Below are 25819 nucleotides of genomic sequence, written 5' to 3'. Positions count from 1 at the left end.
GCAAGCGGACAATTGTTGTGCTAACCTTGTTCATCCAGCATATTTCAAGCATTTTCTGATACCATTAAAAACTCTTAAAATTATTTTCAACATCTTAAAAATAATATTTTTTCTCTAGTAAAAATAAATAAATAAATGACACTTGCCACCAAGTCTGAAGCCCTCAGTTTAAGCTCCAGAACCCCCACAGTGGGGGGAGAGAATTGACCGCCAAAGGCTGTCTTCGGACTTCCACATATGTGCCCTGGCATAGACACCCACATACTCCCCACAAAGAATGGATAAATAAATGTTTACAGAAAACAAAATAGATATTAATAAATCCATTATAAATAATTAAGGCACTTTGCATGCAAACTGTTGAATATTTGTGACTTTGATTTGTTATTTTTCTATTTATTTTCAATTTCACAGATGGACTGACCTACCAAAACACACAAACTGTTTTATAGAAAGAACATCTAGTGGATTTTCTTGGATAAAGAAGGTTTGTTACATAGAATCAAAAAAATATTAGGAGTCTATACATATTAAACTTATTATAAATTAGCCAATTCCAAGAACATTTTTAAGTTAACCATCCATACAAATACACATTCATTCAGCTTTGTCTTTTGCAGAGGGATAACATCTGTATACCTGTTGATGAATTAGGGAGAGGGGGGTGGAAAGAGAGAGAGAGAGAGAGAGAGAGAGAGAGAGAGAGAGAGAGAGAGAAAGAAAGAGAGAGAGAGACTGTGGTGGGGAGAAGTCTTAGGGGTTAATAGGCTGGTGTACATGGTGCAAGCAACATAGACTGCCACAAACAGGGTGGGAGGCAAGGACAAAACCCAAAGTTGTCTTCTGACCTCCAAAGGCACAATGGAGTAGACGTGTGCCTGCACTGTGTGCATGAACACACACACTCTCTCTCTCTCTCTCTCTCTCTCTCTCTCTCTCTCTCTCTCTCTCTCTCTCTCTCTCACACACACACACACACACACACACACACACACACACACACACACACACACACACGCTCACACATGCTCACACACACCACACCACAGTTAAAAATAAAACAAAATATTTTTAAAGGCTAGGGAAATAGTCCAGTGGTAGAGCACTTAGCCAGCATGTGTGATGTCCTAGGATCAATCCCCAGTCACACATGTCAATCATGATTATTTATTGTGGTACCTTATAATAAATCATTTCTTGCTTTTTTACACAATACCAACTATATTTCTCTAAGTTAAGATCCAGCTGTCCTTCCATAATGTTACAAACAACTATACAAATGCCATCTACAGCAGAACCCATGTTCACAATTCCTTGAAGGCTGTATTATCCTTGCGATGCTTCCGTGTGAATGTAAGCTTGTTAGTTTTGTTAGTGAGTGTATTATGTAGACAAAAGCGGCTGTAACTTCACCTTTCTTAAATGAGACACTTTCCTGGAAATAGTCTAGTCCAGGATGTTTTGAATAACCATTTACATACATAGTATGTGTGGGCATTTCCCACTTGTCCAACTGTTCTATTTAATGCAAAGACTATTTCTAGAGATTTCTTAAGCTCTATCACGTCCTCATCAGTTAGGTTAGAAATCTGTTCATCCCCCTTCCCCCAGGAACATCAGTGGAATGATTCCCAGTGTTCCAACAAAAGGTCTAATTTTTGACAATGGGTTTTCGGATGCTATGATCTCTTAGATGCCAGTGTCTCTGGCAATGCATGGTGCATCAGCCCAAGCCAGAGACCAGCAGCCTTGCGTACCCCTCAGCTCCCAGCTGGGCTCTGCTCAGACACCAGTACAAGGGCCCCTGGGAGCATTCCCTTGTGGTAGGAACAGCACAGGCATTGCCCAGTGGTGTCCCTATCTCCCTGGGCTCTCAAAGGACCAGGTCCGATTGCTGCATTAGAGCGCCAACCTAAGCAAGGGTACCAATTTGCTATTCAGACAAGTTGCCCTGATTCAGCTTGCATCTAAGGAAGAGAAAAGCAAAGATCTGGAAATGCCGTAGTCTGCTTTGTGTTGCCATAACAAAATGCCTGACACTGGATACCTTTAGAAGGGAAAGAGTTTTGAAGGCTGGAAGTCCAAGATCAAGCAGTTCTGTGTGTTTGCCTCTGGGAAGGGTCTTCTGGCTAAGTCACAGCATGGTAGGCGGCATCCCGGGATAGAGCGTGTATAGGAACAGCAGCAGTGTGTGCAGAAGAGATCATGCCAGGAGAGAAGCAGCACGAGATCATGTAGGGACCAGGCTTGCCTCTGTACGGCAAATCACTCTTGTAGAAGATACTCTGCTTCCGAGAGTTCTAACCACTAAACCCGTTCCCTACCACTTCTCAGTATGGTTGCACCGGGGCTCAGCAAGGGAGGTGTTGGAAGACCATCCCCATCAAAAACCGGGCAGGCCTGTTGTCTCTATTTGCTTCTGCAGCAACTACTAATAAATGAAAAAAAAAAAGAAAAAAGAAAAAAGAAAAAAGACAAGATGGTCCATGTTAATTACCTTTTCCATCACTGTGACAAAATGCCTGCCTTAAACAAGCTAAAGGAGGCAGACTTTCTTTTAGCTCACATCCCCAGGGCGTCCTGTAACTTTGTGCCACAGGTCAATAGTGAGGTGAAGCATCCTGGCCGTGAGAGCCAGTGGCAGAGGCTGTATGCTTTAAGATACCGAGGATGAGGCCAGGAACTAGGTAGGCATAACCTACAACCCTCAAAGACTTTATGGCTCCAGCTCCTCCTACCAGGCCAACTTTTATGGCCACAGGCTGGAGACATGGCTTTTCTGGCTGATCTTCCACTAGAGGACAAGGGGAGACTCTCAAGTGTGCCTTCAGACAAACTCTCCACCTCCGTCTCAAGGTCTGCAAACATCCTCATTCTTGGATTCTCTCCGTGCTGGCATGGTTAGCCGGCTTAATCACTACCCCACCCCTCTGAGGAAAATGCCGGTTTCAGCCACTTGAGAGAGAAGCAGCCCTGGCCTTCCTGCAAGGCTTATGATAACTCATTCCTTATAAGGAGAGGACAAATAAGAGCCCACGCTCAGGGCTCAGGAATGCACGTCTGTGTGTGTTCTTCCCAACTGTACCTGGTAATTGGACTCTACACCTGGGGGCGTCTTTCCTGTGGGCAGCGGAGTGACACCCTCCCCCCCCCCCACTCCTGTGGAGGAGAGTCAGTAGCAATTACGAAAGGTAAGAAAGGTAATCACAGCCAGAAAGACTCTGCATCGGTGCCACAATTACATTGAACTTGACGGAAGAGCTGTTTAACTCTAAGCCCGCTCTTCTCCCTATTATGTGAGAAGCAGTCTTCCTGTCCATTGCAACACCTGCCTCACCACGGGTTGTTTATTATTTGACCAAAACAGCTCGACGTGTACAGGACCAAAGTCAAAGTTTCTCTAGGACCTGAGTTATAAACCACCGTGACTTTAGCTGTTAGCCGTTCACATGCCCCAGCATGGCATTTACTAAGGGTCAGGAGACATTTACTAATGTCTCTACTAACTCAGCAACTACACCCTGTTACCAGAGATGGTATTGAAGCTCAAGGAAAGGTTACGCCATTTGCCTGAGTTCTCTCAGCTGGTAAGTAAGAAACAGAGCTATGAACCAGTCTTTCTTACTCCATATCCATCAGAACCCCTTCAGGGGAGCTACAAAGCCCCCAGGATACCAGGGGCCACCCCCCCCCCCCCCGCCCCCCGGGCTGTGCATTGTGAAGGATAAATTCTGCCTCTCCAGAGTGCTTCACAGGGATTTCCCAGAACTTAGGGACTAAATGAATGATGTGTTTCCTCTGTGTGTGTGTGTGTGTGTGTGTGTGTGTGTGTGTGTGTGTGTGTGTGTGCAGGTGCACATGCAGGTATGCACATCTATGTGCAGGTGTGTGCAGGTGCACACAGAGGTTAGAGGACAACATTGCCTGTTGTTCCCAAGAGTCACCCACTTGTTTTTTTTGCGACAATTCCTCTCATTGGTGAATAGTCTAGGCTAGGCTGCCCTGTCAAGGTGCCCCCGGGAATTGTTTGTCTCTACTTCATAGAGATAGGACTATGAGCACACAATGCCACTCTTGGTTTTTATTTTTTAAAAGTACGTTTTGGAGAGTGCCAGGGAATACCTCTTTACTGCCTTAGCTATTCCCCAAGCCCTGTATTTCCGGCCCAACTGTTTTCCTTCTATGTTACTCGGAGAAATTCAAACCCAGAAGGCCAAAGCTGGAGTTTTCCCTCAGCACGGAGAAGCCCAGCCTGCAGGGCTGTCTGAGGTCTTTCTGGGAAATACACGATGCCTGAGCCTCCCTGCTGAGCTGGCCTGCCAGCCTGTCCCCTGGCTGCTCTCACAAGCCACCCAGGCTGCACCCCTCGGCTGCCCCTCCCCCACATTCAGTGTGTGGTTGTCCAGACAGTCTGCCCCGCCATGACCCCTATTCTTTATTTATTATGTACTTAGCACATATGCAAGACCCAGTGCTGAGCTCCTGGGGTCAAGACGGCCAATCTCTGCCCTCTTGGAGCAGTGGCTCAGGAGGGAGTAGAGAGTAAATAGCTCCCGGTTACTCAATCACTTTGCTGTCATTATATAAGTCATTAAGAAATTGTGAAATCGCTCAGAGGGTGTCTGAGTGAAGCAGGGATGAGGGCCTGCTTACAACTAGGACTGAGGAGATGCTCCCCCCCCCCCAGGAAGAAGACAAGATGGCCAGAAGGTTCAGAAAGAGAGGTCAATGGCAGAGTGAAGCCAAGAGGTTGTCAAGGTGAAGATCCAGCAAAGCCCTGTGTGGAGCCCCCTTTATAATTCTGGACATTATTTTACAAATGAGGAAACTACATTGAAGGGTTTCATGTATAGAAATAAAGAAGGCATGAATGATGCACAGGCCAATGGATTCCAAATGGTGCTGAGATTTAGGGAGAAAGTACCGTGGGGGATGGGGCTTTGGTCTCTGGAATAAGCTAGGTTGACAGTAACTTGAAGGTGGACTTTTGGGATAGAGTCTCATAAAGGCTGGGCTTGAGTTCACTATGGAGCCAAGGATGACCTTGAGCTTCTAATTCCCCTGCCCCGGGTTCTGAGGTGCTGAGATTACAGGCATGAGCCACCAAGCAGCCCTATGCACTCTGGAAAGCACTCGTCCAACTGAGCTTCGTTCCCAGGCCCAAAGAACGGCTCTGAAAAAGGCTACATGAAGGCTTGTTCTTGAAGAATGGTCAGGTAATCCTGCCTGTCACCCTGCTGGAAGTCTGATCTAGAACTCTGGCATTGTTACATCACGTGAGTAGCCCACTGAGGCCTGCTCAGAGAGGTAGATCTGGATATGCTGTTAGGGCCAACTGTGGGAAGTCTGGTAAGAGCATGGTGTTGGGATCCCAGCCACGGATGCTTTTGTCCAGGTTGTCCCATGAGCTACCCTCCAGGCCGAGAGAAGCCTCAAGAGATCCCAGATGTCCTCCCTGGAATCTGCAGGGCAGGCCACCTCTGCTGGCTGAGTTCTTTGGTCCCTAAGACCTTCTCGCAGAACAAGAAGGACCTCCATGCAAGGTCTGCTGGTCTCTTCTGACCCCAACACTAGGACCATGTCACTCCAAAGGAAGCCATGGGCGGGAGGTTCTGTGGTCCCAGATGAGGCCAACAGGCATGCTCTATGGTGGATGACTATAGGCTAGCAGGGGACTTTGAGGAGAGATGGGTAAAAAGGAAGTGCGAGGAATCTACATGGACTTTTGATGAATTTCATGGGAGAAGACAACAAAGAAAAAAACAGCTCATAACTGAGGTGTGGTGGTACCCAGAGATGGTTCTGCTTTGGAAAGCTGGACTGGCTTTGCCTGGAGATAGATTTCAACACACACCAACACGCATACATATACACATGCACACATACATTCAAAAGCATACACATGCACACACCTGTGTGCAATATACACATTTACATACAACACACATGCATACACACATACATATATAGACACACACACATTTACATACACACTCCATACAGTTCTTTGTTAAAGGAATGCTAACATTTCTTTCTAATTAAATTTTACATTAGCCTAGGTTATCAGAGTTTTCCTGCTGAGCTCATGTCCACTAAAAGTTCCTGTTAGCTGGGCGGTGGTGGCACATGCCTTTAATCCCAGCACTTGGGAGGCAGAGCCAGGAGGATCTCTGTGAGTTCGAGGCCAGCCTGGGCTACCAAGTGAGTTCCAGGAAAGGTGCAAAGCTACATAGAGAAACCCTGTCTCGAAAAACCAAAAAATAAATAAATAAATAAATAAATAAATAAATATAAAAAATAAATAAATAAAAAAGAAGTTCCTGTCAGAGCTCCCTGTGTGGTTTATTGGCAGTCTGTAGTGCTGCTGCTGTGTGCTGAAGAGAAAAAAAAAAAAAGAAAAAAAAGAAACTGGAGAGAAAAAGAGATGGTGTTAAAATTAATTAAGAAGCTAAGACAGAACTGTAAATCAACCAGATCCTGGAGCTGCTTCGCAGCTGACACAGGCTGATGATGAATTAGTGAAAGGCCAGGCTCATGTGGGCAAGATGCTGTCCCTGATGTGTGTGTGGCCAGCAAGGCTTTGAGGAGTGTCTGCCTGGGATGTGCTGTCTCCCAGCAGGGTGAGAGAGGAAGTTTTTCTGCACACTTCCAATTGCTGCAATAACATTGTCCTGCCAGAAATTCAGGGAAGTGTCCCAAACCAGCTCCGCCTGTAGCCAGCTGTGTGCTTTGGACAAGTCTCCTCACCCACTGGAATCTCTACGACTTTATCTCTGAAATGACAGCAACAGTTTGCCCTTTAGCTGAGTGTGGACCGTGTGCAGGGCTGACCCATAGGAGTTAGGACAGCGCCGTCGTTCCCACAAGAGTAGGCATGCCTCGTTGAGTAAGTATCCCATGCAAGATGACTTCAAACACTGCCTGTTTACCCAATGAGCCCTAAGAAAAGATTGTGATAAATATGAAACAGCATTGTTCTGTAAGTGAAACTGACAGGTGACTCTGTAATAGTCTGGTGTTTCGGTGGCATGTTGCCTACTTCAACTCACATATGGTGTTTATGAATTTATGAGGACTGATTACCATACTAGTGATTTTGATTATATACTTAAAATCATATCATTTTTACAAAGCAGAAATGGTAGTTTTATTAACAACACAGCATTTCCAGTCAAATTCTTCTAATGTGCCTTTGATATTATTGTCTTTCTAGAAATTAATTTTAAATTTTCATACAGATCTATATGTTGAGCGTATCTCTCCTTGTTCGCCAAGTCCCTCCACCCTTCCAATCCCCACCCCCCCACCATTTATTACTTGTTCTCTTAGACAATTTTTCTACTACTTTCATTTAATATGTACATTCATGATTTTATGTGACCATATAAAATCCAGGAACCACCAATGAAAGAAAATGTGGTGTTTGTCTTTCTGAGAATGACTTGATTTGCTTAACATGATTAATTCCAGTCACATTCATTTTCCTGCAAGTGACGTAACTTCGGTCTTTGTGGCTGAAATGTATATATAAATTTTCTTTATTCCTTTGTTGTTGGAGATCCTCCTTCCTCCTCTGCTTCTAGAACCATCCTCACTGGTTCCCAAAGACAAGCACCACCTTTCCTCTCTCACAGCCTAGCTCCAGGCAAGCTGGAGAGTGAGGAAAACAATGTCAACTTTCTCACCAGGGACTACCTGTGGAAGAAGAGACCTTGATAAACATCTAGGGTTAGAAGATAAAACCCTAACCTTGGGCTGAAGATAGTGTCTTTAAAAGGCAATTAAGCATCCTTAAACTGAAGCGACAAACTAAACTACTTTGAACTGGAATTCAGTGGAACTTGGGGTGGAGAGAAGGGTGGCCAAGCCTCGTGGCTGAGTGGCCGTCAGCTCAGAACACGGAAGCGATTCAGAGTGTGAAGACATTTGTCCTGACGGACACCTCCCAGGGTTTCTCAGCTCTGACTATTTCATAGACCTTCAAAAAGCAGGGAGAGGAGTTGGAGCAGCTTCTTCGTGGAAATTGAGGGGGAAGGCAAGTTTCACACAAGTTATAGTGAAGTAAAGCAAGGAGCATCCATGGAATGGGGGGCAGAGGGGGACAGATGGAGAAGCTGAAGGAATTTAGTGGCCTCAGGAACAGGAGCCAAGGCTAAGCACAAACAGGCTCCGTAGTGACAGAAGATGCCTTGGCTGGTGTGTGTGTTTCACAGGCCTTGGAATAAGTGAAGCCAATCTGTGGTTAGATGGGGTTCTTTGAGTACTGTGTGGGACCTACACTGAGTTAGACCAACTTCGTAATAGCCCTGGCAGGCATGAAGATATTCCGAAGTGACACTTGTGCCCTTCCATTGCCTACCAGACTATGAAAAAACGATTCTCCACAAGTCAGAATTTCCCATGAATCTCATGGTATCAACCAGAACTTGTCTATGAGAAGGATTTTACACAGTTCTAGCAACCCGTCAGAACAGGACAGAGACTAGAGGCAGAGAATGACGGAGGGACCTACCACACCTTGGCCGGGACTGCTTGGTTATGCATGTCTCCTGCCTTCTGTTTAAACCAAAATCTCAAGTCAAGACCTGAAAGACAGACTTGGGGATACAGGGGACCTCTTTGTACCTCTGCCAGATATGGCCACATTGACTAAATCTCCCTTTTCTTCCTTTCATTATTACTTTTTACAACTTCATGTAATTTTAAATGGCCCACTGAGAGCTGGTGGCCAGGCCTAGGATATTAGGGTTAACAGGGCAAGTCACGTGACAGTTTGACTCATGCACTTCAAGGGTGGGCCCTGCTGAAAGGTCAGCACCCTTCAGTGGTGAGTCTGCTCCACTGGCCCCAGCAGCTGGTCTCCCAGTTTGGGGTCTCTATACTAGAAGGAAGAATTCTGTGATCTCTCAGCTCTTCATAAGGTTTTATGTTGCCATCTGAGAGGTTACTTGATTTCTCCTTTCTAGCAATCCCGCAAGAGCCCCAGAGCCCCCCACCGCTGGCCTCCCACAGTGGCACTAGCTGTCACGTTCACTTGTTTAATTCATGCTCCCTGGTCCCTGTCCCCAAATTAGAGGTACTCTCTTGTTAACCACAGCATCCCTCTCTCAACCTGATCCCCATCCTCCCAGTCCAGGACCAGCTGGCCGGGCGCCTGTGGATTTCAGGGCGTTCACAGCTCTTTCGCCAAGGACAGAGCCCTCTGACCTCTGTGTCCCCAGAGAACTGATTCCTGACCGGGGTCCCTGCTTCCTTCAGACATTCCTGCGTGCTGGCAGAAGTCTCCACGTTGGTTGCGGGAACCCTTGACGGCTGTCCTTGCTGCAACTTCTGACCTTTCTGCAAGTTGCTTCCTTGGGGGATTATTAAACAGCGAAGTGCCAGGACACCCCCAGACTTGGAGACTCTCAGAGCTCCGGCTGGCTCTCCTGGTGGTCAGCCTTCCCATCACAGTCGTGCAGGATGTGTGGTTCTGAACACGTGGACTTTGTCCCTCTCCTCTCCCTTGGTCGCTCCTCTTCCTCTGGCTTTTCTCGTCGGGGCCCTTTTGGCCACAGTGTTAGCTGAGCCATTGCTGGCCGTCTGGAAAGATGGAGACAAACACAAAGAAAGCCTGTTCTAGCTCTTCTTGGCTGTTTACTCCCTGCATGCCCAGCCGCTGGACCTTTGAAAAGTACCCCAAGAGCCTGGCATGGCTTCTAACACATCTTTCAGCTTCTTAAGAAACTCCCCTTGCCTATTGGCTGTTTAGATGACAGAATTCTCTCCTGGTTCTCCAAACACTCCACCTTTAATGACTGATTGATTTATTTTGCACACTTATATGCCAGCCACTGTGCTAAATACTTTGCTTCTATTGTCTCGCTGAATTTGTATCACAATCCTGTAAGCTGGGGACTGTATGCTTCCGGCATTTTATAGAAGCGGTAACTGAGGCCGTGAGAGGTTAGAAAGCGACCAACTCCATATTGACACAGCTTAGTCAACAGCTCAGGGGCTCTGGCATCTTTTTGTGTCTTATGTCTGCAAGTCATTTCCTATACCATAAGGTGCTCCCTCCATCCTGCCCGTATGTGAGTAGATGGGTACAGGTGGCTTGCCATCCTTAACTTAGCACATGTGGTATTTCTATAGTTGCATGTGGAGGAAGACACTTAGGTTGATGGATAGGTGAGTGAATGGTGGGATAATGGGCAGAGAGGTGGAGAGGAGAGTGGGTTGGCAGGTGAGTGTATGGGAGGAGAGATGGATGGGTAAGTGGTTAGATAATGGGTGGACAGGTGAATTATGGGAGGAGAGATGGATGGATAGATGAGTGGGTAGATAATGGGTGGATGAATGGGTGGAAAGCAGACGTGAACGGGTGGATGATGACAGAGGGATGGGGTAGACTTCTGGTGATCAAAGGATGTTTGTACAGAAAAACATTTTGGAATACAAGGTGCTCCAATACTGGAGCTATCCTTCCCTGGTCTCTTTTCTCCAGACCCAACAGTCTGTTCTGTTCCTGTGAGGAGGGCTGTCTCCAGGTCCTCACCCACAGGGGATAACAGCAGCTGTGTTGCCTTCAGCAGCTACTTCCGCCCGGGGTTTATTTTTCCAGATGCTTCACACTAACTTTGGAATTCAAAATAAGTTTGCCCAGGAAGTCTTCATTTTCTTTAGGAGTGACTGTCATCTGATCTCTGTGGGGCCCCGTGTCCTAAACCTGACTCAACAGGGTCTGTCTGTGGGATGAGCTGTTTACGTCTGGAGTCTAAGATACTCTGCTCTGCCAAAGCAAGGAGATCTGCACCTCCCAACACACTGGCGCAGAGCAGAGCCTAGGCCTGTACGCAGCTCGCTCTTTTAACCCAGAACAAGTTCATGGGAAAGGTGAGCTTGCAAGACAGAGACAAACTTACCCATCAGATCCACAATCCCCTTCGTCTCCAAAACCTTGCCTATCATCCTCCAATCCACACAGCGTCTAGACCCTCTCGTGGATCCAGGTGGCAAACACATTCTTGCTAAAGCATTCATGACTTACTGCTTTCCTTTACCATTAGAAAGAGTTCTTCCATCAAAACAATAACACAATCAGAGGCAAAGTTACCCAAATAGCTCCTTGCCAGTGTTATTTGCTATCCTTGCCATTCTGGCTCATACGTTCTAGGCTGTTCAGTTTTTCATAACTAGTTTTATGTATTCGCTGGTTAAAGTTATTATAAAGTCAAGTGGATCAGAGAACAACTCAATGCCAAGTTCTTTTCCAATGACTCTTGGGTCTCTGAAAAGGCTCTTTCTATCTTCCTCAGACTGAGGGCTTGGGACACAAACATGGTAACTCTCTCACAAGTCAAGTCCCTTGACCAATGTCTCACTACAGGGGCTACAACTTGTCAGAAGTGGCCTGGTCCTACACCTTACCTGGATTTATCTGTCCCTTCAGGGTGACCAAGAGACCCTGGCCATGAAGACAGGGATGAGGCATGGCCTTTGTCTGGCCCCTACTTTCATTAACAAGGGCCTGTATGTGGGAAAGTTGACTTAGCATCACAGGACAGTTATCGAGATGGTACCTAAAATCTGCATTTTGACCCAGGCATAAAATTGAAGAATGGAAACGTGGCATTTATCCTTCTTTGGTTTCACCCTGAGCTTTTCAGTAAACTCAACACGCCCAGCTCTAATCTTTCTTGTCTGGCTGTGAGCTAGAATAACAGGCCAACACATTCCTAGCCAATGTGAAAACAGATTAAACTTTCACGCTCCATGAACTGTGAACAAACCTGCAGGTTACAGGTATACCCCTGCTCCTGGCAAGCCCGTGCTTGGGTCCCAAGCTCCTTTCTTTTTTAAACAAGAAAAGGATTCTGTGAAGGGGCCATGTCCTCCTGATGGGGGGAACCTTCTGTGGGCACCTTTGTGAAGACTGGAGAAATGTGTGCAGTCTTCCAGGTGGTTGCAGTGCCCCCCCAGGCACATGGCTGGTCCAGTAGAGTACAGAGGGATTTCATCCCATCTATGGATGAGAGTAAGGCACCCCTGGCTTCTGGACCACGCAGCTGCTCTTGGAGGACCTCTGACCGCCCTTTCAAAGATAAAGGTGTCTTGGCTTTGGGAATGCTGTTGTAGTTCTGTTGGCCATAGACCTTGAGAACAGCAATTGTGTCCGTGACTGGGCAATGAGAGGAGTCAGCAGACTGACCGGTGTCAGCATTGCTTACCTGCTGGTTCAAGGCCTCTGTCATCACTGCCCACGCAGCAAAAAGGAACTGAATATCAACCAACACAAGCTGCAGACATCTCTGAAACCTTCCCATGAGAGCAGCTCATAGATGGGAAGCAAAGCGTTCTTCATAAAGATGGAGCCAGAGCATTCTTGGGGGGCTTCCCCCTGGCTATAGGTAAAACTGCTCTGAACTTACCCTAAAGTGTTCCTAATAGCTGGAAGGGGGTGTTGGTTTGAGCTTTCCTTTAGTATAAACATGTTGCATGGCTTCTGTCTGAATGCTTCCTGAATGCTTCCATGTTTGTGTTTTAATTGTACTGTAGACGAAAAGAAAATTTCCCATCAAGTCAAACACCAGCCATCCACCCCTATTTCCATCGTCCCTACCCTTCTTCCCCTTTCATGGGTTTCCTCAGAGACCATCCTGACAAGGAGATTCAATGGGCAGGAAGGTTTATGAGCCAAACAGAGCTCAACCTATGGGGGAGTAAAAGAAACAGAATTAGGGGACCACAGCACAGTTGTCATGGGAACCACAAATCTGGCAACTCCAGAAGAATACTTTTCCTCCAGCATCTTAGGTAAGTGCCTTACTGGTGCAGGATGCCTGTCCTTTAGTTACTGTGACCAGGCCAAGAGTGATTATGACTAGACACAGATGACATGACCCTAGTTATCTGGAAAATAAAAACAATTGTTGGTGCTGGCAGGATGGCTCAGTGGGTTAAAACACTTAAACAACAAGCCTGGGGCCCTGAGTTCAGTCCCTGGAATCCACGTGGTGGGAAGAAAGAAGCAACTCCCTTCAATTGTCCTCTGACTTCCTTCCACACAGGCACTGTGCCATGCACACACCTCTTCCCCGAGACTAAATAAATAAAGGCAAAAAATACATAAAATAAAAAATTATTGGATGGATAAAAGCAGCATGTAACTATAGACCTCTAAATACACCCCTAAAACTGTAACTAAACCCGAAAGGATTAGTGAGAGCAGGAGGCTAGGGAAAGTACTCAGTGAGCAGTTCGTTGTGTTTCTTCCTCTGTAGGCATGAGAACAAATACAGCCTCAAGTCTCGGGGCAAACAGGTGCTGATACAAGTCAACATGGGCTCAAACTAAAGGCCCGAGTGTGAACTGCGCCTGAACCTTTCTGAAGAATAAAGACTGTTCAGCAATCGTCTTCCAGCATGTCCAATCTGTTACCTCTCTTCACTTCCTCAGCCGGTTGAGCATGAGTCACCAGAACCATGAAGAGGATGCTTCAATAGGCAGAAGGTATTTCTCAAGAAAGCCAGTGCCCAGGATTGTCCTGACCAGAGCCAGTGTGTCTGGATGAAGTGGGGGTTAATCCCTGTACCCATATGGACAATCAGCAATGTCTAGTAGCTGAGACTGGGTCGCGCCTGTCTTTCCCTCCTCAAAGCTGAGAATGTCTTTGGCACCTCTTAAAGAACGAAAGGACAGAAAGTTCTGGTCCTTTGGCAGCAAGCCTCCCTGTTCATACCCTTACTTCAGCTCTCCACTGTGGCCAGCTGGATGTCCCAACACTCCCCAAACTCCAGGATCACCCCATTCTGCACCCTTACCATGCCTGCCACTCCTCTGTGAGAACACACTCTTCCTCACACCCATAACTCACCCTCAGAATCCAGTCCCCTTCTCAAAGCCAACTTCAAAGCCCTTAAAATACCTTTCCTCAGCTGTCTTCTTGATAACTTTAATCTCCTCGTGAAACAAGCATTGTTCCTTATGTTGTGTTAACTTTAAAGATAAGCGTCATAACTTTAAAAACAAATATCTAGAACCTCCCATGTACCAGGCACAGGAGGTGGAGACACGTGAGATTAAAATTAACTGGGCCAGCATGGTTAATATAGTTAATAGTCCGGAGAGCATGTATTTCCACTTGCCAGTTTCTAAGACGTTAGCATTCATTTGCTTGTTTTAGCTCATGCTTCAGCCAGTTCCACCACCAGCCAGCTCTGGACGTTGGGCTCCAGGCTCATCAAAGATCTTTTCTCACCCCAGTACTAAGTCTTACATGTTATGATTGCCTTTTAGCTTTCAGAAATCACTTTTCTTCTTGATAGTTTCATCCAGAGATCCAGGAGGTCTCCTGGAGCGTCATATAATTGGGAACGGAAGTTTGGAACTGGTGCACAATAGCATCCTTGTATCAACTGAATGTGGTCAGTGTGATGGCCAAATTGGTGAGAAAGCAAGCCCTAAGTCCTTCTTAGGCTTCTTCCTCTCCCCATCTGAAAAGTGGGGAGGTTGTACGAGTGCCCACAAAGGTCCGTTCCACAGCTCACGTCATAGCTGATCTACAGTGATTCACTCTCATGCGCTCTCACAGGAACACATTGTGTTCTGCAAGGACAAGGCAGCCAAACCACCTGGCAGAGGAAAAATGAATACCCAGCTACTCCCAGCCTCACCCCAGCGGGACATGCTGAGCACTTGGAAGCCTTGAGATTTAGTTGCTGGCCACGATTTTCAGCATAAACATAGGAAACACTTGAACAAATAACTTGTGGAAAGGGAGCAGCAGCCAGCACTGCGTGATTGAAAATCACCCCCTTCCCTCCATGGGCAGCTTTGTTGCCTAGCTCTCTGTCTCCTGGTCATGGCCACAGTTTGCTAACTTGAATGAACCACAGTCAGAGCACTATGTTGACTCTGCTTCAGACTCCGTGTGCTTGGTAGGCAGGCATTCATCGCTCAAAGAATTCGATGGAAGACAACAGTTCTGTCGAATGACTTAGGTGACTGCAGGCGACGTATAAGCTACTTAGACTGACCTCTTCCTAGGCCAACATATGCATCATGATTTCTGTCTTGGTTCATGCTTGTCCTGGTTAGTTTTAACTGTCAACTTGACACAGCCTAGAGTATCAGTTGAGGACTTCCCAGATCCTGTGAGCATGTCTGTGAGGAATGCTATTGATGGTTAGCTTATGGGGGCTACTAAGTCCACTATGGCCAGCAGCATCCCCAAGAAGTTGGTCCTGAGCTAAGCTTGCTAACCACGAGCCTGGGCTGAGTCAATAAAAGCAATCCCTCCATTGTGGTGGTATTTTATTTTTCAAACTATGGATCAAATACAGCACACATTACATTTGGTTATGTCTCATACCTTTTAATATTTAGGAAGATGTTGTCCAATTTATTTATATAAGACTTTCTTTGTAATCATATGTTTGTGTATGGATATGTTAATGTGAGGGCAGGTGAGGCCGGAGGCTTCAGATACCTCTGAGGCTGGAGTTACAGGCTGTTGTAGTATACCAGACATGGATGCTTGGAATTAAATTCAGGTCTTTTGTAAGAACAGGAAATGCTCTTAACTGTGGAACCATCACTCCATCCCCTCTCTCATATTTTTATTTATGCTTTAATTTATTGAAAAAATCCCTTTTGTAAATAGAAATGTGAAGATTTTTAATTTTTTTTGTTATGCACATGCGTGTGTGCATGTGTGTGTGTGAGCTGTGTGTATGCAGGTACCAGAAGAGGGTGTTGCATCTCCAGGAGCTGGAGTGACAGGTAAATGTGACCTGCCTGGCATGGGTGGTAGAACCAGAATTGTGTGAAAGAGAAGCAAACGCTCTTATTCCCTGAACAATCTCTCCAGTCCAGATGTGAGACTTTAAAAACCTTCAGAGAACCTCAATGAGAAGCAACTCACAAAAAATTTAGTAGTAGTGTATCCCCACATGTAATAAAACACACCCAAAATTCTCCCAGGGCGCTCAGGGGCTGGTGCTGTCATGACCCAGAAAAGAACTTATTTCTACCTCCTGTACAGACAGTGACAGAGTGAACAAAGAATGTGAGACACTGAAAGATGATGAACTGTCAGCTCAAGCCACCAAGAAAAGGAAAATCAAACGCAATGAGGGGCAAATACCATTCCCACTGCTTGGAGAGTATAATCAGAGGAAGAGAATGTGAAACAGTGTTGAGGAACCCGATGCATTGCTTTTGGGGTGCATTTGGAAATAAGATAGCCACTCAAAAAATTAAGCAAGTTATCACAAAACTCAGTAACTCTGCTTTTGAGTATATACAGAAGATAAATGAAAATTGTGTTTAGATAAAGGCTTGTATATGAACATTTGTAGTGGAAATGACCCCAATGTAGATGATGAGTGAATAAATTAATATAGAATATTATTTCACTACTAAAAAAGCACAAATACATGCTGAAACATAAATGAACTTTGAAAATATTATGTTAAGTGAGAGAAACCAGTCAAAAAAGCAATTCATATTGGCAGGGCATGGTGGCACACACCTCTAATCCCAGCACTCCAGAGGCAGAGGTAGGTGGATCTGTATGAGTTTGAGGCCTAGGCTGGCCAAGACTACATGTAACAGCCTGTCTAACCAAAAAAAGAAAAAAAAACATATGATTCCATTTATATGAAATATTCGTATTTACAAATCTTTGGAGACATAAAGCAGCTTAGTGATTGCTTAAGACTGGGAGATCTGGCAGGACTTCGGGGAAGATTGGTTAAGGAGTGAGTGTGGAATTTCTGTTGGGGGTGACAGAAATATTCACAATCGGTGGTGGTAGTTGTACAACCCTGAATATACCGTCATCAGATGTTGATTTGAAGCAGGTAAACTGTATGGGATAGGAATTGTGTCTCAATAAAGGAACCTGAGCTCAATTTCATGTGGTCAAAAACGATCCAGTTGAGAAGCATTAAGAACTGACAACCCAGCTATTAGAAAGTACATGTGTAGGCACCATCCACACACCCACTTCCCCATCCCCCAACCCTGCCCTCCACAAATCCAAGGGTCTGTTATTAGCCTTTCCGCATTCAGAGTGTTCAAAACGGCTCTGTCCAGAGCATCCACCTCCAGGGAGGGCAAGAAGGGCCCTCCTTTATTACTGTTAGAAAATGTGATGCAGAACACCAGTGCAGGCCACCAAGACAGAGCACACACTCCTGTGGGTCCCCAAGTCCTTCTGGGATGGGTTAGTCTTGGGTTATGAACTTGATGACCTCTTGACCCTGATTTCACTATTACTGCAAAAGGGAACCTGAGGGAGAATTCATTTTCATTTGTGCCCATCCCCGATCCCCTCCAAGTGGCTCACTTCCTCCCTGCCTTGCTTGTCCTTGCCTTGGTTGAAGAGTCCAGATGTTCAACCTCTGGGAGTGGGAAGAGGAAGGAGGGGCTGCCACTGAGCTTATGCTGTCACGCCAGTCTATGTGTCTGAAAAGTTGGAAAAACCAAGCAGGAACCCGAAAATGGCTTTCTCAAGCCATCTGTGAAGACGAGACCATTTCCACGTTGTTTCGAATGGAACTCTGCCATGCCTGGTTGGGGTGGGTGGATGATGAGTGACCAGCAGCATGATGTTAACGCTGAGGGACAGTATGGCCTGGCTTTCCTTGCCTAGTTCAGAAATCTTCAGGCTGTTCAGTGTGCTGCTCTTGTCGGAAAAGGGCATCTGCCTGGGCCGTGCATTTCCATTTACCCTCTGGCCACAGGATCCTTTTGCCGCTTGGCAAAAGATGAAGCCTCAGAATCCTGCGGCCTCATTGAAATAGCAGGTCTCGGCGAAGTCTGATGTCAACACCAAAAGCTCCATTTATGAGGGGCAGAGACGAGTGAGCCCAGTTGCCATGGAGAGTCAAAGATGCCCCCTAACCTCAAGGGAACTTCCAGTCTCTCCCAGCTCCTTCACCCACCCAGAGGGCCTGTGCCCTCCCTGTCAGCTCCAAGGAGACAGGCAAAAAGAAAAGGAAACGCCAAGGAGCAAGAGTGCTGCTCAGAGCCCATGCTTCTGGGAGAAGAATCCAGAGAAAACAGAATGGTCATCTGGAGCTCCTGCTCTCAGCACTCCTGGGCTGCTGCCATCGGCCGGGGAAGCTGATACTTCCCTTGAACTTGCTCTTGGTTCCTGGTCCTGGGACCCCAAGAGCCAGTGTCTCTCCTGAGCATTTCTGAGCCACCTCTCTGACCTCTCCACCATCAGCATCTCTCTTCTGTCTCCTCTGTCTGCCTTTTATCCTTCCCATCTACACCCGAGCACTCAGCTGGGCAGATAGGAGGAGGCTGCGTCTTCACGGCATGGTGTGGGCAAGTCTCCGGACCCCTCTGCTTCCCGATGCACTGTCCCCTGGGGGTGACAGGCAGACTCCCCGGGAGGGTTGGGGTGAGGCCTAAAGAAGAGGTACACATCTAGCCCAAAGCAACTCCATGCCAGGTTTGTTGTTGGTTTTGTTTTTCTTTTCCTCTCTTCCTCCTTTCCGCAATCTTTCCCTCTGGGACCAAGCCTCCATTTCAGCCTGCTTCATAGCCTGGTGTTCTCTGTATGCTCGTTCGGGCCGAGGGAAGTGGGGGCCACCTCTACTGTACAACAGTGTCAGCCACCGCCCTATCCATATCCCCCCCCTTCCGGAAAGAGTCCCAGTTGCTCACACTGGCAGGGACTTCTGCACTCACTGACATCCAGTGTATCCTTCATTCCCCAGAGCAGGCCAGTTTCTGGGGAGGAGGCCACTTCAGTCTTCTCTTTGCAGCCTTTTTTGAGTTTCTGGTCTAACAAGTGGATGTCTGGTGATTGTTGTAAGGACCTGTTGGAATCTTCTCTGAAGATCCCAAGGAAGCCAGCCTAAAAGGATCGGGTTGGGTTTAGTCAGCTCTAAAAACTCCTTAAAGAAGAATCCAGTGCCTCACTCTGGTGCCCACACATCACAGCCCGACCTCCAGTCCGGATGATCTGCTCTTGTGGGGAAGTGGAGGCCTCAGGAGACATGGCCACCACCGCAGGTTGCTGCTCAGAAGGCCCTGGCCCTGCCAGAGAACACTCGACAGCTTCGAGCCAAGGCTGCCGCTCAACACCGGGAGCTTCCTCACCATATGGTAATCCTTGCCAACCTGTGCCAGGCAGCCCACCCTCCCCCAGCCCCTCCCCTGCAGCGAGTGTCTCTGTGAGGAATAGAGGTCACCACCCTGTTCTGAACTTTCAGGACAGCTCTCTCACAGGCCGAGGCTTCATACAGCCTTCCTTGTGCCCTGTGCGGTCTTGAGAAATGCAGAGAAGTGGGGGGCGGGGGGAGAGGAGAAAAGGAGAAAAGAGATAGATTTTCTGTGTCAAATACCCTTAGAAAGCACAGTATAGTAAATTCCTGGCTCCCAGCTCCCGGCTCCCCAACCTGGAGATTTTTTTAAGTGTGCTAGTTACTAGAGAAGTGTGAGGCCCCTCCATCATGGCAACTGTTCAGCATCTAGACCTGTGCCTTCCAGAAGAGAGGAACAGCGCTGGGAAGGTGCCGCTCTAAGGGGCTTTACAATACCGTTCCCCCACGGGGGCTCCTGGGGGATCTAGAAACCGATATTCCTAAATGCTCCTTGGACTGCCTTGTGCCCCGGGCATTTCTGGCTAGCATGGTTGCAGGGCCTGGGGGAGGGTGGGGCACCGGCAGCAGAAGGGCCAAGCGGTGGCGCTCTCCCTGCTTGCTCGGGTTGTCCAGGGAAGGGGCCGCTAGGTAGTAAGTCACTCTCTTCCCCTTGCCCAAGTCCCCGCTGGCTTGGGTGACACAGCAGTATCAGGCATGGCTTTTCTTGGCATCGGCTCCCATTTTCTTCCAAGGCACTCTGAGGGTGGTTTTTGTGCCCCAGATTTTATCTTTCTGGCTACCAGAAAGCAGCCAGGCTAAGAAGAGAAAGAAACAGATCAAGAGGCAGGAGTTACATGTTCAAGGCATGTGAGTGATGGTGGGTCCCAGGCCTGCCTGGCCCTTCAGGTCCTCTGTGGGACCCAGCGGACCTCCTTCTGTCGTGAGTACAAAGCAGCACGTGATTGTCTCATGCTGTGTTGTTCCCCACATCCGCCTTTGCTCTCACTCTTCCCTCAGCTGTCTTCCTTGTCTCAATGCCACCTTCAAAAGCTCCAGTAATCACTTCTCTGACATTTAGCCTAGGAATATTAACCAAGGCTCACTCCTTTCTGCTCCTGTAACAACCAGGGAAATTCCTATTCTGTCCTTCCCAACCCAGCTCCATCTACCTCTATTTTAAAACAGTGACTTTTGTGTGTGTGTGTGTGTGTGTGTGTGTGTGTGTGTGTGTGTGTGTGAAGTGTAATGTTACATTTCAGAACATTTTACTAAGAATTTGTGCCATTTCACCATGTAAAAATTTATTTTTAATCGTTTGTGTATATGTCTGTGTGTATGTGCATAAACTAGTGCAATTTCCCTCAGAGGCCAGAAGAGGGCATCAGACCCGCTGGAACTGGAGTTATAAACATTTGTGAACCACCATGCGAGTACCGGAAACTAAATCGGGTCCTCTGCAAGTAAGTGCTCTTCACTGAGGAGCCTTCTCTCCAGCCCCAGGCTTACTGTTATTCGGAGTGGCTTTTCCTATCCTACAGTGGTTCTGTGAGTCAGTAGGCTTTAGAATCCCACTAACCTCTAGTCTTGCCTTCTTGCTAATCCCCTCCTGAACTGAAACTCTACATTGTTTTGTCATGAACTGATTGGGAGATTTACTGGCAACTTTCAGAACTCCCCCGCTCCCAGGGGTAGGCTAAACAGGTAGGTGTTTGAAGACATCTGGTGTGCCAGAGATTGTGATGCTTAAAAGCTTAAAGGCAACACTTCAAGGCTATATTCAGGGATCTCAACCAGCAATTCGGGCTATGCAGCTGTGAACCACAGCTGACCTAGGAGTACAGGTAAATCAGTGTTCACCTTCCCACCTCCAGTCTTTTAGAATAATCTCCCCTAAAGAGAAGGCAGTAGGGAAAGGATCTGGAAGCTTCTATTGTTGCCTAGCGACAGTAAACACTTCGGTGATGGTAATGATGGGGGGTTGTATTGGTAAGAATGTTTGCAGCGTGAAGTAACTAAGCATTACTCACAAAACAAAAAGCCCTGTGATGGGATAACTCCCAGGCAAGCGACATCATGGAGCTCCCAGCCTCTGTCCACCTTTCAGGTTTCCATTGTTAGTCACATCTATCAACCCGTTCCAGGCTATCAACCTCAGGATTATAAAATGGCAGATAGTGTGGTCTTACACACAACCCAAAAATGTCAATACAAAGGAATGCTTATTCAAAAAGAAAGTTGTCTTTCTCAAAATCCCACAGAAGACCCTTCTTGAGTCTGATTTTTCAGGACGCCACCTAGTGTTCAGGCTTAGTGATCACCAGCAAGATGTTCCAGAGTGGAATTCTCTAGGTTGAGTATCCCACTATGCTAGCTACGGGTGTGCATTTCCCCAGGCTTCCCAGAAAGACTCCTCAGTGTGCTGACGCATCTGATATCGCTACCAGACTAGTGGCCTCAATCCCTAGTTGGAGACAGGTAGACCCTACGCCTATGAGGAAGCCAAGAACTTTCGGATGAATTTTCCACATCATTATTCATTGGCCAAATGTGAGAGGATGTGTTTGCCTTTCTGAGTCACGCCTAGTTGCTGCTGCTGATGGCTGGAGAACTACTCAGTGAGGTCTAGACTTGTTACACACACACACACCCACTCGCCCGCCCCTGCCAGGCACATACCTGTCTGCACTGTGACTCAACCTCTAAAGGGCTGCCCTCCCAGCCCACCCCCAGTCCTGATAGTCACTCACAGTCCCAATTTAGCCTGTTCTTGACTCTTCCATCACCTGAGGTGGAACCGTCAGCCCCAGGGGAAGATATTTAGGGTAGCCTTTTCTAACCTTTAAGTATGTAAGTATGTGGCAATGAATTTCCAGAATCATGGGCTACCTTGAGAAAGGAGAGATCTCTCCAGCCGGGTGGCTAGTCCTGTCATCACAAAGCTATATTTTCTCTATCAAGGGCCATTGGTCAAGCTCAAGATGGCATCGAGAAAGTTCTACATTTAAAGTTTAGTAGCACTGTGTCTCTATTGGGCCATACGGGCTCCACCTCTGGTGAATGAGATTAAGGTGCTTCTTATAGGGGTTTTATGCAGCCTTGGGCTCACTTGCCCTCCCTGTCTCCCATCATGTGAAGACTGAGTATTCTTTCCCTCTGGATGATGCAGCGATGAGACGCCATCTTGGAAATGGAGAGCAGACCTCAACAGACAAGCAAGTCAGTCAACGCCATGACCAAGATTTTCTAGCCTCCACAACTGTGAAGAAACCCTTCTCTATTCTTTATAAACTGCCAGGCCGCAGATATTATGGTATAGCAGCCCAGCCTATAACATCATGTTCCTAAAAGGAAGAGCATCTATGAAAGGGAGATAGTAGACTTGAAAATCATTTGAATGCCTAGAACTCCAGGCTATCTTTTCCTGGTTATACTTTAATTTTTCTATCCCAATGTTTATGTTATTACACCGATAAGCAATATATCTTAAAATTCAAAGGATCATTCTCAGCCATCTTGTATTAGTCACGTCCTGGGCTTGGCTAACTTACACATGGCTCCCTGCTTCAAGAACTACAGAAAGACTGTTCTAAGACTGGGTACCTGGTGACAAGCATCTCCTTCTGCTGGGGTCCAGTAACTCATGAGGTGTGAGAAGTCTGCCCACCACAGCAGTGGTGACCGTCAGGCTAGAAGCTCCCTGTGGAAGGAGTGAAGGATGGCTGATAAGAAGGACCAGAGACGGGACAAGAGAAAACATGGGAAGAAAGAAAAGGAAGCTGCCTTCGGCTCGGGAATGCTTGCTGCCTCCTGAACCAATACTGCCCCACAGACAGGCTCACACCACGCTCCAACTCCTGAGAATACTTCTGAGCAAGCCTGTGTCCCCCAGGGAAAACAACAGAAGCACCAGTTCCTTAGCATTGTTTTCCCGGGTGTACTATTAACATCTTCAGGACAGGCAGCCTGCTTCCCACGTCAGACCTGTGAAGCTCAAATCTGGACACATCGTCACGATTCATTTAACGATTTGTCATTGATTTCTTTGTCTAAACTACTGAGTGTATGTTTGGGGTGTGCCAATAATACTTCTAAGCCCTGGAGTGTGATTCGACAGTGAACAAACAGGTTAGGACACCTCTGCTTTCTATTCATCGGAGCTAAGTTACAGAAGCAGCCCTGTGCCTATAATCTGAAAATGTGATACACACACACACACACACACACACACACACACACACACACACACACGTTACTTGGCCATAAAGTAGAATGAAGTCATGCTGTGAGCAGAAAATGAATGGAACTAGACATCAGTATGTTAATTGAAATCAGTCAGACACGGAAAGATGAATAATACTTGTTTTTTTTCCTATATATGTGTCAGATCATGGCCCTGCTGTTTTAAGATATGGGTCACTCTAAGTGGCCAGATCCTATAACACGAAGAAATCAGGTCATGCCCCCTTCAGCTGTCTATTTAGGACAGAGTTAAGAAGTCAGGCTGTGCTGTGGCTCCACAGACCCTAATTTCTGGTCCTACCTCCCACCTGGCTCCTCGGTGCTCTTTGTAACACATGCGAAGCTGTTTGAGCTAAATCATGTGGTGTGGAACTTCCTACTACCCCCTGAGAGGATACAAAAGTTAGATATTTTCCTTTGTTCCAAGGATTTTTCTGAAGAGTCTCCTCTGGGCCTCCACCTATGCCCCTCCCCGTTATCCGGACCATGGCAGCTAACTCTTTTTTCCTTTAAGCTACCCCTTAATGAAATTCCCTCCACATTTTATTTTCAAATATTTTTTATTTTATTTTATGTGTATGTGTGGGTAAGAGAGTGTATGTATGTGTACCATGTACATGCAGGCACCTGAAGAGGTCAGAAGGGGCATCACATCCCCTGGAACTTGAGTTAAAAATGGTTAAAACTCAATGAGGATTCTAGGAACCAAACTGAGGTCCACTTAAACAGTAAGTACTTTCACACACACACACACACACACACACACACACACACACACACACCCCAAAGAGTTTACTTGGGCTTACAGTTTCAGACAGAGTCTATGTCCATCATGGAGGGCAGTATGGCAGCAGGCAGGCAGACATGGCATTGGAACAGTAGCCAAGAGCTCACACCTTAAGACACAACCACCAGGTAAAGAGGGGGCGGGTTCACTGGGAATGATGTGGGATTTTGAAACCTCAAAGCCCACCCACAAGGCCATATCTCCCCATCCTTCCCAAACAGTTCCACCAAGTGAGGACCAAGCATTCAAATATGTGAGGTCATTCTCGCTGAAATCATACGGAATTAATCCACTGGTAATGTCATCAAAGCTGTCAAAAATCAATCATTTCCAAAGACCGTCAGCTGCAAGACAGCCCTTAACACAGAGTCACTGGGAGATGAGATCCAAACTCATCTTCTAAAGGTGCCGAGGGAGTGAAGCAGAAGAATCCCTTCCAAGGCCTTAGAGTAGTGTCGGCACTTAAGCCCTCTGAGCTGTATCTCTTCCCTTGGAATAGTAAGAAACACTATTGACAGGGTCTCAATGTGTAGCCCAGGCTTGCCTGGCAACTTACAATGTAGCCCAAGCTGGCCTCAAACTCACAGTGATCCTCTTACCTCTGCTTTCCAAGTACTGGGATTACAGGCATGTGGCACCATCGGCTCATAATTTTTTATTGGATGAATTGATTGAACCAAAAATTTTTGCTTCATTATTTTCACTTTAACACCAGGCGAGGGACAAATAACAGTTTTCCACTTCCCAAGGGAAAACTGCCAAATTTAAGAGCAAATTTAAGTACACCAAAATCTTAAACATTTTTTTTTTAATTTACAGATTTTCTTATAGTTCTTTTAGATTTATTTATTTTTATTTTAAGTATACGAATGCTTCGTCTGCATGTATTTATGTGTACTGTATGTATGCCTGGTATCTTTGGAGGTCAGTAGAAGACATCAGGTCCCCTAGACCTGGAGGCATGGATGGTTGTGAGCAACTATGTGGGTGCTGGGAACCAAACCTGGTCCTTTGCAAGGCAACAAGTGCGCTTAACCACTGAGCCATGTGTACTGGCTGGTTTTATATCGACTTGACACAACCCAGAGCCATCAGAGGAGAAGGAGCCTCAGCTGAGGAAATGCCTCCATAATAGCCAGCTGTAAGGCATTTTCTCCATTAGTGATCCATAGGGGAGGGCCCAGCCCATTGAGGGTGGTGCCATCCCTGGGCTGGTGATCCTGGGTTCTGTAAGAAAACAGGCTGAGCTAGCCAGCCTGTAAGCAGCACCCCTTCATAGCCCCTGCATCAATTCCTGCCTCCAGGACCCTACCCTGCTTGAGTTCCTGTCCTAACTTCAATAATGAACAGCAATATGGACATATAAGCCAAATAAACCCTTTCCTCCCTAACTTGCTTTTTTTTTTTTTTTTTTTGGTTTTTCGAGACAGGGTTTCTCTGTGTAGCTTTGCGCCTTTTCCTGGAACTCACTTGGTAGCCCAGGCTGGCCTCGAACTCACAGAGATCCGCCTGGCTCTGCCTCCCGAGTGCTGGGATTAAAGGCGTGCGCCACCACCGCCCGGCTCCTAACTTGCTTTTTGATCATGGTGTTTTGTCGCAGCAATAGAAACCCTAACTGAGATACCATTTAAGCGGTGTCTAGATTCATTTATGTTTACTTTATGTACATGAGTGTTTTGTCTGCAGGCTTGTGACCAGTGTCTATTAC

At 46.7% G+C, this 25819-nt stretch overlaps 2 long non-coding RNA genes across 2 annotated transcripts; one reads left to right on the top strand and one right to left on the bottom strand.

Annotated features, from left to right (window-relative positions):
• Positions 1 to 6408: 6408 nt before the first annotated feature.
• On the bottom strand, positions 6409 to 14642 carry LOC143273968 (uncharacterized). Its single transcript, XR_013052338.1, has 3 exons — positions 13907 to 14642; positions 12411 to 12531; positions 6409 to 9582 (listed from the first exon to the last, which is right to left on the bottom strand). It is a non-coding gene; the product is annotated as an uncharacterized LOC143273968 (long non-coding RNA).
• A 5124-nt stretch (positions 14643 to 19766) lies between these two features.
• Positions 19767 to 23430, top strand: LOC143273967 (uncharacterized). The gene is made up of 2 exons (XR_013052337.1): positions 19767 to 20025; positions 20451 to 23430. It is a non-coding gene; the product is annotated as an uncharacterized LOC143273967 (long non-coding RNA).
• Positions 23431 to 25819: the final 2389 nt, after the last annotated feature.

This window comes from Peromyscus maniculatus, chromosome 6 (genome assembly GCF_049852395.1).
Source record: "Peromyscus maniculatus bairdii isolate BWxNUB_F1_BW_parent chromosome 6, HU_Pman_BW_mat_3.1, whole genome shotgun sequence".
Lineage (NCBI taxonomy): Eukaryota > Metazoa > Chordata > Mammalia > Rodentia > Cricetidae > Peromyscus > Peromyscus maniculatus.
This window is presented reverse-complemented; position numbering and strand designations above follow the sequence as displayed.